The sequence below is a fragment of the Protopterus annectens genome, chromosome 4.part0 (genome assembly GCF_019279795.1).
Source record: "Protopterus annectens isolate FY-2018-M chromosome 4.part0, PAN1.0, whole genome shotgun sequence".
Classification (NCBI taxonomy): domain Eukaryota; kingdom Metazoa; phylum Chordata; order Ceratodontiformes; family Protopteridae; genus Protopterus; species Protopterus annectens.
The window spans coordinates 490,204,780-490,221,211 of record NC_056733.1 but is presented as its reverse complement, the minus strand read 5'-3'; positions in this window follow the sequence as shown (position 1 = coordinate 490,221,211).

The window sequence follows — 16,432 nt, the reverse complement described above, 5'->3', positions numbered from 1 at the left end:
GTCTGAATAGGACATATTACTTATGCCCTGTATTCTTTCAGTGAGGAACCTCTGTGGACATTCCAGTTGTAGGATATGCCTGGTTAGGAACAGACGAAAGGGGGCATTTACTCAATCATAGGGCTGATGAATGCTGAATACAGTGGAACAATTACTTCCTTGGACTTAGATGCCATACCTTTGTTTATAAGTTGCACAACATAGAATGATTTCCTCACCACTGTAGACACGTGATGATCAAAGTATATATTACTATCTATGTGTGTCCCTACGTCTCCAAGTCACTAAAGTTCTAAAAGCTAAGACATCTACAAGCTGTGGTGCTTTAGATGATCCATCTACAAATATCCTGTATCCACTGCAGACAGTTGTCTGGAACCAGTTATGCTTGTCATGTTCTTCATCCCATTGTGTGACCTGAACATAAGGTGTGTCACAGCAGATGTGTGTTCACATGCATGGGGTGCATGTTTCATGTAGGGTGTACTGTCTGTGTTGCATACCTGTTTCTACAGCAAGTCCAATGTATACCACAGTGATGTAGGTGTGTAGAACAGGTGAGAAATGTATTAGTCCTTTCATGGATACATGGGGGGATAAAACATGGGCTCCAACAGCTCCCACTCTGGAGCCATACACACTCCCTCCAAAGCATTTGGTTACAGACTATACATGCATGGTCTTGACACGGACTCCATAAGACTTTTTTTGTTATATACACTGTGTATTGGTGAAACTTGTAACCGGTGTGGCTGCAACAGTTGTACGATATGCCTGTGCAGTGACATAGCAAGGCTGCCTTTGCACACAATGATACATGTGATGACTGCCACATGCAGTATAACAGTTACAGTCTGGGATTTCCATCCCATACCTGTCTGTATAAGTTGTACAACAGTGACTGCATCTCCGCATCTGACTGACCATTAAAAGGGAAAGTCTATATTACTCTCTGCATCCATAACTCAATATATACTGGCTCAACTGTGTGCAGTGTGCACACACTATAATATTTTCCAGGGGTGGATGTCTTCCCAAAGGACAGTATTGTACAGTCGTGGTGTGTAGTCATTGTCAGTGGCTCAGACTACAACTGAATGTGTGTCTTAGGCCATCCTGGATAACTGTTGGTTCTGTATGGGATTTAGTGACAGATCTTAAGAAGCAAACATCTGCTAATGTACTCAGTCAGAGGTCACTGACAGTTACTTTAACTTTGGGGAGGAAATGGCGAGATGGGGAATGCCAAGAGTGAATAACGTTGAACTCCACTGATGAGTGGTGTCATTGCAGCAAAGGCCTCCCAATGCTATTCCCCAAGAGTATGACCATCAGACACTTGCCTATCCACTGGCTGCCATAACACTCTGTTCATAATGTACACAGTTTCCAGTAAGGCTTGCTGGTGTGCTACTGTCAAACAGCTCCTTGTCAAGACATGGCTGGTGGAGTGAGACATATTTCCATCAACCAAAGTATAGTGTAACAGGCAATGGGCTCCACTGGTTACAGTCAGTAGGCATGCTCTGGCCTGGAGCAAAAGTAACAGTGTGTGGTCCAGTGTCAGTTGGTGTATGACAGTGTTAGTGCTTGTATCCATGCTAATGTCTGTCATATCACTGCAGGTGACATGGCTCAGAGACCTGGGGACATCACTTGGCACTACATGCTGATTGACCTCTGTCCACATATGTATTACAGTTACCTCTAGCATGTTGCAAGAAGGGAGTCATGCAAGGCGTCTGTACAGAGCACAGACAAGTATGTTAGGGAAGTATAATACATATATACTGTGTTGCTTAGTTGTGCTGCAGCTCACTTGCCCAAAGGTTAGTGCAGGTCCTTACCTACAATACCCTGGAGCAGTGCCATGCCATCCTCACACTGGGACCTATCATATTGCATCATGTGTTTACCACTATGGCTGTCCACTACAGCCCCCCAAGTTTGAGGTCCACCCTGGTGGGATTTGCCCGCATATCAGTCTCCTTATAACTACCAGGATGAACTCCCATTTGTAGACAATATAGACATATATGTCAACAAAGCCATTTATTACCTTTTGTGAGATGGCTGACATAACTTGACTGCACCTCCCCCTTCAGATGGAAAAGGCAAGCATGCAGAGCTCTACACCTGTGCATTTTGTCAGCAGCATTATAACTGCATGAACTTGGCTGCACTTGACAAGAGGGACACAGGCTCATCATGGCACAGCAAATTGACTGGTGGATAACTGCCATTAGTAGGCTATACAATAACAGGTGGACAGTGCTGTGTGACAGTTGGGGTGAGTGTGCCCCCTTTAAAATGCAGACACAACCTACTTAGCTAAAACATGCCCATATTGTTGTTGTGATGTTGTATAGACATGATAAGTAACAGAATTAGCCACCCACACAATGCAGAACCAAATGCACAGTGTAGTTACATATGTGACCTCAGCGGACAGGCCCAGATTGTCGGTGAAGTCATACATAATGCTGCCAGATATGATGGGTCTGTATTCATCATACTGTCTGTGTCAACTACACTCCCTTGTCCCCACCACATATGATACATGACATTCCTACAACCTCTACTATAACTTCCATATTTAGAGTAGTTTGTACCTGGCCTCATATCATATGCAATTGAGTGTCATCTTAGTCTCTGGCATATAAAGTACTCAGAGGTTATCTTTACCTTGCATACCAGTCAATGTGTGACCCTGCTTGATTGCATAGGCTGCCTATCTGTAGGAGGCATAGTAGATAGGTAAAGCACTGTAAGGACATTAACCTCATATATGAGGTGAATAATATATGCTAGTGGGAAGATTTTTCTAACAGATGAAACACACTCTTGGAACAGAACCCTGCTTGATTGCAAACAGAGCACCTCAGTGCACCTCATCATAAGCCATCTGCATTATTGGCTGGGTGACCATCATCCAAACACAGGGCATATGAAGGTTTCCCTTTTGGACTGGGGCAATATGTGCTGATCCTGTAACTACAGATAAAAAGTTGGGTAAGATTGTGAGGGCTGTATGGAGATGATGCTAGTGCAGTTCAAATACCCTATGGTTCCATAAGATGATGTAAAATGCTCTAACAGCCTCACACACAAACATGGCTACATTGGGGTTAGCACCCCCTTCAATTACTGTGTAAAGGACACACCAAGGCACACACATAATGCAAATTGGCTGTTTGTAGTTTAGAACAATTACCTATGTAATGGTACACACTGCAGATCACTGTATGTGAGGCATACAACACACCTCATGTCTACTAGTACTATCAGTTTATGAAATTGAATGCTTGATGACATCTGCTGGCCTTGTTGTGGTCAGACATTTGGGGAGCCACATTACCCACTAAAATTAAAATACTGCAAAACCATACTTATATCTATATTATTGAGGTGATTATATTTAGGCCATATGGACATACACCAAGTAGCCTGGAGTGCATTTAGAACCCCTACCTATCTAGTGTTCCACACTATAGAGCACAGTATGTATCACACATGCCATGGCTTAAGTCTAATACTACACTAGCAGATGATAGTCTTAAGGTGGATGACATCATCAGGCCTTGTAGAAGAGGACAGTTTGAATGCCAACAGCATGTTAGAGGGCCAAAAAATAAAGCTCATGAGGGCAGCCCACTTGTTTTGAAGGGGGATACACACACAAAGTAGCCTGGAGTGAGATTGGAACCTCTACCTATCTAGTCTTGCACACTATAGAGCACAGGACTTATTGCACATTCTACAGCTTAAATCTGATATAGCACTGGCAGCTAGTAGTCTTAAGGGGTATGACTTTATCAGGCCTTGTAGAAGAACACAGTTTGAATGCCAGCAGCAAGTTGCAGGATGAAAAAGTGCACAAGTATTGCAGGTTGATAGCCCATGAGGGTCTGTTAATTGTTTTGAAGGGGGATACACACACACACACACACACACACACACACACACACACACACACACACACACACACACACACACGCACACACGCACCAAGTAGCCTGGAGTGAGATTAGAACCCCTACCGATCTAGTTTTACACACTATACAGCACAGTACTTATCACACGCACCATGGCTTAAGTCTGTTATATATGAGATTACAGGCACAATACTTGTGGATTACACAAACTAGACTTGTGTTGAACAGCATTTGTGGCCTGCAGCATGATATTGCTTCACACTGTTATCTGCATCTAGTATCCTAGCAGTGAGATAGTTGTTATTATCCTAGATATGTGTGTACAGTTAACAGTATGACCATTTGTGGCTGTTTGCACTTAGATAGGCAAGCCTGGGGGCAGGAACAATGTGCCCTGTCCATGCATGCGTTGGAAACATTATACATTACACCACCTGCTCACCTGATTCAGTCTACGTGGTGACAACCACCAGGCACAGGTGTCTGTAGGTAGGTGGATTATGCACTGTTGTGCCCTTACAATGGATCCTTTGAGCAACAGTATGTCTGCATGATAGTGCAGATTTACTAACCATTATTAGGGTATATAGGACAATACAGACATCCACAGGCATATTTATGTGTATAACATTGATGTATATATAAATGCAGCTGTATATGTCTGCAGGTATAGACATATGTATATATAACAGGCCATTCTGATGAAGGGGCAACTGTACTGTGCTCATTTTAACTAAGTGTATGGGCATGCCCACTGGGACTGTCAGTACTTCTAGAGTTACTCCAAGCCACATCAACCTGTTCTCCAGTATGGGATTTTGTGTGTTACAGACATTGACATCTGTCCATGTTTCTGCAGTACTGCCCCTCACTGAATCTGACCACAGCATTCCCCAGCTGTCTGATGACATTAATATATTTATTTATTTATTTATTTATTTGCAGTTGGTTTACCAGGATAGTCCATTGGGCCAAAAGGACCCGTTTTCAATGGAGTCCTGGGGAGAAAAGCTCCAAATACAGACAAAAACAGGTACATGCAAAAATTACAATAATACTTATACAGAGTAAAAGATAAAAACATTTAATACATTTAGGTTCAAAAATTCAAGAAGCATTCAAAACAATGCAATCTGATGTGGAATAAATGTCAGGGGAATAAGTTAAAAGAGTAATGTTTTATGCATTCAAAAAAGTTGTATAGACTTGCATTACAGGGTAGGTATTCTAAGGGAACGTAAGCTTAGATAGGAAGAGTTATGTATCGTATATGGGAAGAAGAATGGGAAGAAGAATGGGATAACATAGAATTATGAGGGGAGGGAGCAAGAACAATCCCATTGGGATCTTAGGTATGAATGAAGAGATTTTTTGAACATGTACTGGTTAGAGGAGGTACGAATGGATGGTGGAAGTGAATTCCAGAGACGAGCAAGAGTAAAAGATAGTAGGTGCTTACCTGGGGGATGAGATGGTTTATGTACTTGTAGTAGGTTTTGATTGTTAGACCTTAAGACTCTGTTAGGTAGGTGCATTTTGAAGGCGGAAGACAGGGAGGGACAGAGAGAGGGGCTGAGGATGAGCTTATAAGCAAAGTCAGCTGTATATATATGAGTTGATTCGGTAATTGAGCCAGTTTGGTTTATGGAGATACGAACAGTGATGAGTCGTGGACCTATGTCTATTGGCAATTTGGCAATTTTGTTATAGCAGGAGGAAAGCTGTTTTTAGAGAAGTCTGAAGATTGGTCCATAATGGAGCCCCATAGAGAAGAGAGGGGATGAGAAAAGAGGAAGCGAGTGTGATTTTGGAAGAACTTGTAAGGTATTGGTTCTGACGGTATAACATACCTAGTTTTTGATGGGTTTTTTTAATGTTTAGTTGAAGATGTGAGTTGTAACTAAGCTGATTGTCAATCTGTACACCAAGTAGCTTAGTTTCAGACACTATTTCAAGGGGTGAGTTATTTTGGCTGGTAATGAAGAATGAGTTCATGTCGAAGGAAGTGGATTTTGAGGGAGTAAATACCATAAGTTTTGTTTTGGAGGCATTGAGTGCTAAGTGATTTGATTTCATCCAATGTTCAGTAATTGAAAAAGCTTCCTGAGTAAGTTTTGGAGCAGAGAGGGGAAGTGGCAGAGCAGATGATGGTTGAATCATCTGCATATTGGATGATGTTTGCAAATGGGATAGATTTGTGATAATCATTGATAAATATATTAAAGAGGAGGGGACCAAGAATAGAACCTTGAGGAACTCCAGTAAGGGTACTGAGGAATGGGGAAGTGGCCTTTTTCCATATTACAGCTTGGTATCTATTTGATAGATAGCTGGAGAACCAGTTTATGGTAGAGGGAGAGAGGTTAAGTTCTGACAGTTTGGTTAAGAGCAAGTTATGTGAAATGGTATCGAAGGCTTTGGAGAGGTCAAGTAGTAAGGTGGAGACGATGTGACCGGAATCTCGTGCTGTGTTAACAGTCTCAAGGAAGGCCAACAGGGCTGTCATGGTGCTATGATTTGGCCTAAATCCATGTTGTGTAGGGGTTAGCAGGTTGTTGTCTAAGAGATGTGGCAGAAGTTGAAGGTGTATACACTTTTCTAGAAGTTTAGAAATGGGGACAGAATAGCAATGGGACGAAAGTTACTTATGTTGCAATTGTTGCCTCCTTTATGTAGGGGATTATGAATGCTTGCTTCCACAATTGGGGTACAATGCATTCATGGATGGAGCGATTGATTAAGATGCTAATAGGATAAGCAATAGCATCTGCTGCTATCATTAGGAAGTAGGAGGGAATATTGTCAGGGGCATTAGTACATGGCTTTAGTTTCTGAAGGAGTTTCTTTATAGTGGCCATGGGTATAGGTTTTAGTGAAAGTAGAGATGGATGGAGAGAGGGAGAATTAGAGGGGGGTACAGGTGGAGGGGGAGTCTGAAAGGTGGTTAAGGTGGAAGATTGGTGGGGTGAAATAGAATTGGGGATAGGGTTATTTGCAGTAGAAGGAAGGGGTGTCTTAGAAGGTGAGGTGGGGCCTGTAAAGGAGGAGGTGAGTTTGCTAATGGAGTCGATAAAAAGGAGTTGAACTGTGTAGCTAAATCCAAGTCTGGGATATTAGGGTCTGGGGTTGGGGTATGAGGTTTGCTAGGGTTTAGAAGGGTGGAGATCCCCTTCCAGAATCTCTGGGGGTTAGTTTTGTTATTGTTTTGGAGTGAGAAGAAGTATTGTTGTTTATCAGAGATTATTAACTTTTTAACTTTATTTCTAAGGGTTTTATATGCAATATGTTGTTCTGAGGTCTTATTTCTCAGGTAGAGTCCCCAGGCTTTGTCTCTAAGGCGCATAGCTGATAATGTGGTTTTGGTTAGCCATGGGGCAGATTTTATTTTTATTCTTTTTGTTCTTAGTGGGGCTTGGCAATCAAGTATTCCTAAGAAGGTGGAGTTAAAGTGGGCAACTGCTTCTTCTAAGGGCAGTGTCTTTAGATTGTTCCAATTGATTGCCTTTAGGGAATCTATGAAGATTGATGGGTTGAAACTTTTGTTATTGGCGGTAGTGATGTAGTTGTGGGTGCAATAGGAGATGCAGGGGAGTCGGTGAGTGAAAGTAGGCAGATGATCACTAAGAGGGTCAGGTAGTGTACCGCTATCAGAAAAATAATGGGGGTGTGACACTAGAATCCAGTCAAGGATGGTGCCACTGGAGGGGTCCTTTGATGGGTGGGTTATGGTGTTGATTAGTTGGGAAAAGTTATATAGATTGATGTTAAGATGATTGGTTGGAGACTGAATGGAGGTCCAATTAATGTTTACATCTCCTAGGATTATGGTTTCATTGCTTATGTTATCAGAGAGCCAAGAGAGAATATTTTCGAGTGTAGAAATATTATCCCCTGGGGGAATGTAGAGGATGCTAGGCATATGTGTTTGTGCTTGTTAACTTGTAGGAGAGAAAGGAGTATTTCAGCATTATTAAATGTAGGAATAGGTTTGTCATATGGGGTGACTAGCAAGGTAGACGCATATAGGAGAGCAACTCCACCGCCTTTCTTTTGGGTCCTGTCTTTTCTGATGATTGAATAGGTGGGTGGGGTTATTTCAGAATCTTTTATAGAGGGTTTTAACCATGTTTCTGAGATAGATAGAATGTCAGGTTTGTTATAGCTAAGCCATGCATGGAGGATTGGAACTTTATTCACTATACTTTGTGAGTTAATAGAAGTAAAGAATATAGGCTTGTGAGAGGAGGAAGATGAGGAGGGGCCAGGGTTGGGATGGATATCACCAGATAAAAGACTGGTAATGAAATGAAGGATGGGGTTCAAAAGATAGTTGAGAGAGGTGAAAAAATGATTAGTGTCTACTGTGATGGCCAAGGGGTGTATAGTTACTAAAGGGATATAATTTTTCTGAGGGGTGAAAACTTTGAATGAGAAGGTGTAGAGCTGTGTTATTGGGTAAAGATGGGGGGAGATAGGAGTGTGTGATTGTGGCAGTGGGGAGTTCAGGTGGTTGGTTGAATGATAAGGTTGTGTAAGGTAAAGAGTATGTGGTTGGGTGAGGTGATAAAGATATGATAGTTTAATGGAGAGCAATAGAAGAATAATGAGGGATGAAGGATTTAGGGGCATGTTGAGAAGTTGCTTTGTAGTGAGTGTGAAAGTTGAATATATGTGTTGTACTTTAATTATGTATGTGATGAGAAAGAAATCTTGTGTAGGTTGAGTAAGATAAAAGAGTAATAAGAGTGGAACTGGGTGCAATTAAGCTGGGTAGGTGAGTGAGAGTTTAGAAGTCAGAATGTAAAATATGTAGTAGCTATGGGTGTGGTTACAAATTGGATAATAGGTTGTTGGGGTGTGTCTATGTTGATGAAGGTTGATTGGTTTAGAGAGGAAGTAGGTGTGGAGACAACAGGGATATAGCTAGAGGTACTGGGGCGGGTGGGATTTGGGGGCAGGGTAGGGGAGCGGAGTGAGCCCGAACGGAGCGGGAAACACCAGGAGAAGGACGAGAGCCAATCAGTGGGGTAAGAATTGCAGGAAAGTAAGCTGAAACAGAGTCAGTAAGGTTCTAGAAATAATGGGTAGAGAGGGCTGGGAGTTTAGAGAGAGATGACAGGAAAGCAAAGGCTAGTAAAGGTAAAATACATGTAGAAAGAAATGAAAAGTAAAGAAAAAGGCTGGAGAGGTTAAATGCAAGGAGTAAGAATAGTAAGGAATATTAAAAAAGGGGGGGGGCGCCCTCTAGTGGTTAAATGTAGAAATACACTAGTCCACTAAGGCAATGAGTGGGATAAGGAGGACTGAAGGGGAAAGGGCCTGACAGGATTTGAGAGGTGGATAAGGGTAAGAGTAGAGAAACAAAGATGAGAGGGGGATATAGGCCGCTGGCAGTTCTGGCAGGGAGACAGCTAACACAGATTACAACAAGGAGTATAAATGCAGAAGCTTAGTGGCAGTAGTTACACATACTTCTTCTGTGTCCTTTGGGATAGACCTGAATGAACCTTCCCGACGGGGGGTTGAGGCAGCAGAGAGGTAAACTTGCTGGACAAAGGATGAGTCAAGTGACTTTTGTAGGTATGTGTAACAACCCAGGCGAGGTCTCAAGGGGAAAATGCAGGGTAGAAACAATTCTTCTGTGTCCTTTGGGATAGACCTGAATGAACCTTCCACGGGGGTTGAGGCAGCAGAGAGGTAAACTTGCTGGACAAAGGATGAGTCAAGTGACTTTTGTAGGTATGTGTAACAACCCAGGCGAGGTCTCAAGGGGAAAATGCAGGGTAGAAACAATTCTTCTGTGTCCTTTGGGATAGACCTGAATGAACCTTCCCGACGGGGGGTTGAGGCAGCAGAGAGGTAAACTTGCTGGACAAAGGATGAGTCAAGTGACTTTTGTAGGTATGTGTAACAACCCAGGCGAGGTCTCAAGGGGAAAATGCAGGGTAGAAACAAATTTAGAGCGTTCTCCCAGCCAGGTGCGTACAGCAGCAGAGGATGAGTGGGGTTTAAAGATGACTGAGGTTCAAAATGTTAAACCCCACACAGACTGACAGTCTATGAAAACACCAACATAATAATACCTCACATGCAAAAGATGTGAATAATTCCAGATTATAACCATCAACACCATCACCAATGATAGTTTCCCTATCCCACTGAACCACACAGGCTGATAGCCAGAGGGCATTACCCAGTCAACAGCATAAATATGTAAGGTGATATCCTGCGTTAAGTGAGACATACAATGTGTGATTTATTTCTATGTTACAGCCCTGAGATTGCCTGGTCCACTGGTATAGCATTGCTGATTTTCTGTTAAAGCAGTAATATGGGAACAAGGCTTTATTGGAAGTGGGGGAACAACAGCACATGATCTGCTGGGATAGACAGTAGTCAACATATCGTGTGAGCCCACTGTTTAACTTCTCCCTTGACTGATGTAAATATTCCAACCATGAGGCATAGTTAATATTAAGGAACACATACTATTGGACTGGGAATATGTATTCCCAATGTGGATGTTTTACATTTGGCCAACTAGCCCACTGTATTTCCTTGCATAACAGCAGGATAGTCATACATACAATACCATATTATAGTAATCCTTACAATTAGCGTTTAGGTTAGAGACTTACCTTGTGAATGCAGCAGCTGACAGAACTGTAGATCAGGGATGATTATGTCTGATTCAAGCAGTACACAGCCAATACATGGATAGGTACAGGTTGTATGGGTTGGCTGGCATCAACTATTTTAATACATGCATGTGAGTAGGAGTAAGATGTTAGCCCCTAGGGTTCTAGATTGTCAGTGAATGTGCTATGCTCTGTCTCTTAGCCAATGCCAGAATGTACTGGGCACCACTCCTCTGCCTACAGAGACATCTGCAGGGGGTTTCTCCTCCAAGTCCTCCTGTGAGTGTGGCTGTGGTGACCTAGGCATTGGTGGTGGTCTATGTATCCCTTCCCTTTGCAGATCCTGCTGCAGCTGTTTCCACAGATCATGTTGTGTAGCATGGCACATACTCTAAACATATGTGCACATGTGGCTGGAGAGTACTGCAGGGCTACACCAGATATATTGAGGCACTGGAACAGTGACTTCAAAAGCTCAAACACACATTCTGTGATGTTCCTAGTTTGTGTGTGGGCCTCATTATGGCATTCCTCTCTGGGTGTATGTGCATTTCTGATAGGTGTCATCATCCACAGTTCCACTGTATAGGCAGAAGCCCCCAGCAAATGGTCGTGTGGGATGTCCCTCCTTGCAAACATCTGGTACAGCTGTGATGCATACCAGATATGGGAGTCATGACAATTGCCAGGGCTGCCAGCACATGCATTCATGATAATGCCCTGAGCATTGCACGCAACCTGGCAGTTGATGGAGTGGTACCTCATGTGATTCATGTAGATAGTACCCTCTTCAGTGGGTGGTGCCTTCTTGTGTGCATGAGTGCAATCTGTGGTGCCCAGTATCTCAGGGTAGTGTGCTACATGGTAGAAGTGTTGCATATTGCTGGGCCTCACCTCAGGGGAGAGGGGAAAAGAAATGTGCTCTCTGGCATGTGGTAGCATGGCATCCAGGAACTGGAAGAGTACCCTGTATGCAGATGACTGTGAGACTCCTATCATATATCCAGTTGGTCTTTGGAAAGTACCTGTAGCTAGTAGCCTAAGGGCTTTACATACCTTTGTTTCCACTAGGATTGGTTTCCCTCTCTTGGCTCTGGGTTTGAGTTGAGGGTGGCAGAACACAGTGAGTTCTTGTAGTATGTCCCTGTCCACCCTGCAGCACTCTACCAGCTCCAGCTCATGTAGCTACTGGAAGGTTACCCTGGGCCTGAATACTCTTCTCCTCCTCTGTCGAGGCATATTGTCAGCAGCACCAGCAGCACTGACTTCAGCATCTAGCACCTACAGATGTAGCAGATCTGCAGCAGCCCCTAGCATTCACTCAAGTTACAATTCCCAAGTGTGTACTCCAATGATCCAGAGTATTGGGGAAAAATCAGATTGTAGGGTGCATGCATACTTTATAGTACTCTGCTGTCGGTTCAGAATTTGTGATTGGCTAACTATGATGCCCTCCATAGTATATAATTAACATTATTTAATGGCCCTAGTTTAAGTTAAACAGGGATTAAGACTGATTAATAAGCCATTGGCCTTTTGGACACATTCAGCACTAGCACTACAGCAAGCTGTGCAAATATGCACCCCATAGGCAAATAAAGGTTAGCAGTGAGGAAACACACCCCTCTGAAAGGACACGCTCAGCGTGATGGTGCTCCATGCAAACAGGCACAGCTAATCTGAAATGAGCTTAGAAGTCAATGGACACACCCTCCCCTGATATCAGCTACCTCCTGTATGAACACCAACATGGTTCTCTACCTACAAGAAGGAGATATGTGGACATGAGTAACCCTTTATGCTATTCAGTAACTCAACCTCATTTGCATAGGGATCCATGCTCACAGTCTGGAAACTATACACTTCATAACCCTACCACGTTAGCAACAGCACCAATGCACCATTGTAGATACTCCACGTGAGGTCTTGCATTACATTTCTGTCACATAATATTAATTTTTTTCCAAATTTTTTTTATTTTTCATAAAGCATGTTTGTGCACTGTGGCACTATGTGCAAAAACGCCCAATTTATTAAAAAAATTTGATTTAATTTAACTTATTTCCTTCACTCATATCTTTATGTGGTATGCCATTTCTGTCCATATATCGACATTTTTACAACACCTTTAGTCTGTCTGCACTCCTACACATGGAATATTTCAATGTTCACTACAAACACTGACACAGGGTCTGAATATCTGCCCATCTGCTTCCTGGAGCACTTTACCTGCCTCACTTGCATGAGATTCACTTGCATATGAGGTGATTTGCATGCCATGTAACTTCTCATGTTGGTGCGTGCATGCGAGCAGCCCAGCAGTGCTTACTGAATCTAAAACCTGCTTACTTTCATGTAAGTAAAGCAGCAAAATGCTTATATAGTAAAAAAGACCATATAGGCTTTATTAAATTCCCCCCATAGAGTACATGGTTTGATTTTAACCTGAGGATATTGCCTTGGTTTAAAATGGCCTTTAAAGGCAATTAAGCTAGTATTCGTCTATAAGTCTAATTTCTCTACAGATTTCTTAATTTTGTGACTTATTTTCTTATTAAGTGTCATAGCAGTCTCTTGACCTGTTATCTTTTTGGCTAAATGAACACAGGCTTTAATGTAACTTGCAAAACTTTGACTTTTATGACAGGACAGATAATGAGGGGTATGCAGAAGACAGCTCTACTGCAGTAGTTTTACAGAAAATCATGCAGCAGCATGGCAGGCTGTCTTGATGGCTATACTAAATGCTAAAGAGGCATTCTAGGGGAGACGTATATGCTAATTAGACACGCAGAGCCAGATCTACCATGAGGTGACCCAGGCAGCTGCAGTAAACAAAGAATAGAAATTAATGCAACCGGGAAGGTAAATCAAAGAGCACATATATTTATGCATGGTCCTAAAAATGCATGCAAGGAGCCCATAGTTTAAAAGCAGTCCAAATGTAAACTTAATCTGCCACTGGCCAGATGCATTTTCTATGAATGTGGATTTCTATGCAGTTTCAATGACTGTGAATTTCAAGGGCAGAGAAGTTTAATGTTGTTCACACTAAGTCTGCTTTCATTGTGAAACTGTATTGCTTTGTTTTGCAAATGGTTATCTGTGTTTGTGCTATAATAATTTGAAATAAAAGTTTAAATTAAATCCAAATAACTCTTAATCATTGTAGAACTAAAGAAGAAAATATTATACACACTGACAGGCTTCAGTGGTGTTTTATGGTAACTGGGTAGACAGAGGGAGAGAGGGGCAAGTAATGTGACATTAGAATGGCTGCTGGGCAAGGATGCCAGGGTGCAGGGACATGGGTGGACCTGATCCAGGGTCCCATTCAACATAATCTGTCTCTGTTGTCACACACATTCCCCAGAACTGTCTGAAGTAAGGCATTTACATAGCCAAGTGATTGTGTAAATGTGGCTGTTTATGGAAAAGTACACAGGCTTTGGCTGCACTCATCTACTGAGGAAGGGATAGTACCAGTGAGATTAGTGGACAGGTAATATTAGACTGTGAGGGATTTTTAAATGTGTGTGTGTGTGTGTGTGTGTGTGTGTGTGTGTGTGTGTGTGTGTGTGTGTGTGTGTGTGTGTATGTGTGTGTGTGTGTGTGTGTGTGTGTGTGTGTGTGTGTGTGTGTGTGTGTGTGTGTGTGTGTGTGTGTGTGTGCATGTGTTTGCGAGGGACTGTATGTGTGGTTGTCTGTGTGACTGTCTGTCTGCCTGTCTGTCTGGAAGGTCACAGTCAGTGGTGAGTTAGTGATACGGTAGGTGAGTTACGCAACATAGAATGATTTCCTCACCACTGTAGACACGTGATGATCAAAGTATAGATTACTATCTATGTGTGTCCCTACGTTTCCAAGTCACTAAAGTTCTAAAAGCTAAGACATCTACAAGCTGTGGTGCTGGAGATTATCCATCTACAAATATCCTGTATCCACTGCAGACAGTTGTCTGGACCAGTTATGCTTGTCATGTTCTTCATCCCATTGTGTTACCTGAACATAAGGTGTGTCACAGCAGATGTGTGTTCACATGCATGGGGGTGTATGTTTCATGTAGGGTGTACTGTCTGTGTTCCATACCTGTTTCTACAGCAAGTACAATGTATACCACAGTGATGTAGGTGTGTAGAACAGGTGAGAAATGTATTAGTCCTTTCATGGATACATGAGGGGGGGGGTAAAACATGGGATCCAACAGTTCCCACTCTGGAGCCATGCACACTCCCTCCAAAGCATTTGGTTACAGACTATACATGCATGGTCTTGACAAGGACTCCATAAAACTTTTTTGTTATATACACTGTGTATTGGTGAAACTTGGAACCAGTGTGGCTGCAACAGTTGTACAATATGCTTGTGTAGTGACATAGCAAGGCTGCCTTTGCACACAATGATACATGTGATGACTGCCACATGCAGTATAACAGTGACAGTCTGGGATTTCCATCCCATACCTGTCTGTATAAGTTGTACAACAGTGACTGCATCTCCACATCTGACTGACCATTGAAAGGGAAAGTCTATATTACTCTCTGCATCCGTAACTCAATATATACTGGCTCAACTGTGTGTAGTGTGCACACACTATAATATTTTCCAGGGGTGGATGTCTTCCCAAAGGACAGCATTGTACAGTTGTGGTGTGTAGTCATTGTCAGTGGCTCAGACTACAACTGAATGTGTGGCTTAGGCCATCCTGGATAACTGTTGGTTCTGTATGGGATTTAGTGACAGATCCTAATAAGCAAACACCTGCTAATGTACTCAGTCAGAGGTCACTGACAATGGCTTTTACTTTGGGGAGGAAATGGCTAGATGGGGTATGCCAAGAGTGAATAATGTTGAACTCCACTGATGAGTGGTGTCATTGCAGCATAGGCCTCCCAATGCTATCTTCCCAGAGTATGACCATCAGACACTTGCCTATCCACTGGCTGCCATAACACTCTGTACATAAAGTACACAGTTTCCAGTAAGGCTTGCTGGTGTACTATTATCAAACAGCTCCTTGTCAAGACATGGCTGGTGGAGTGAGGCATATTTCCATCAACCATAGCATAGTGTAACAGGCAATGGGCTCCACTGGTTACAGTCAGTAGGCATGCTCTGACCTGGAGCAAAAGTAACAATGTGTGGTCCAGTGTCAGTTGGTGTATGACAGTGTTAGTGCTTGTATCCATGCTAATTTCTGTCATATCACTGCAGGTGACATAGCTCAGAGACCTGGGGACATCACTTGGCACTACATGCTGGTTGTCCTCTGTCCACATATGTATTACAGTTATCTCCAGCATGTTTCAAGAAGGGAGTCATGCAAGGTGTCTGTACAGAGCACAGACAAGCATGTTAGGGAACTATAATACGTATACACTATGTTGCTTAGTTGTGCTGCAGCTCACTTGCCCAAAGGTTAGTCCAGGTCCTTACCTACAATGCCTTGGAGCAGTGCCATGCCATCCTCACACTGCGACCTACCATATTGCACCATGTGTTTACCACTATGGCTATCCACTACAGCCCCCAAGTGTGAGGTCCACCCTGGTGGAATTTGCCTGCATATCAGTCTCCTTATAACTACCAGGATGTACTCCCATTTGCAGACAATATAGACATATATGTCAACAAAGCCATGTATTACCTTTTGTGAGATGGCTGACATAGCTTGACTGCACCTCCCCCTTCAGATGGAAAAGGCAAGTATGCAGAGCTCTACACCTGTGCATTTTGTCAGCAGCATTATAACTGCATAAACTTGGCTGTACTTGACAAGAGTGACACAGACTCATCATGGCAGAGCAAACTGACTGGTGGACAACTGCCATTAGCAGGCTGTACAATAACATGTGGACA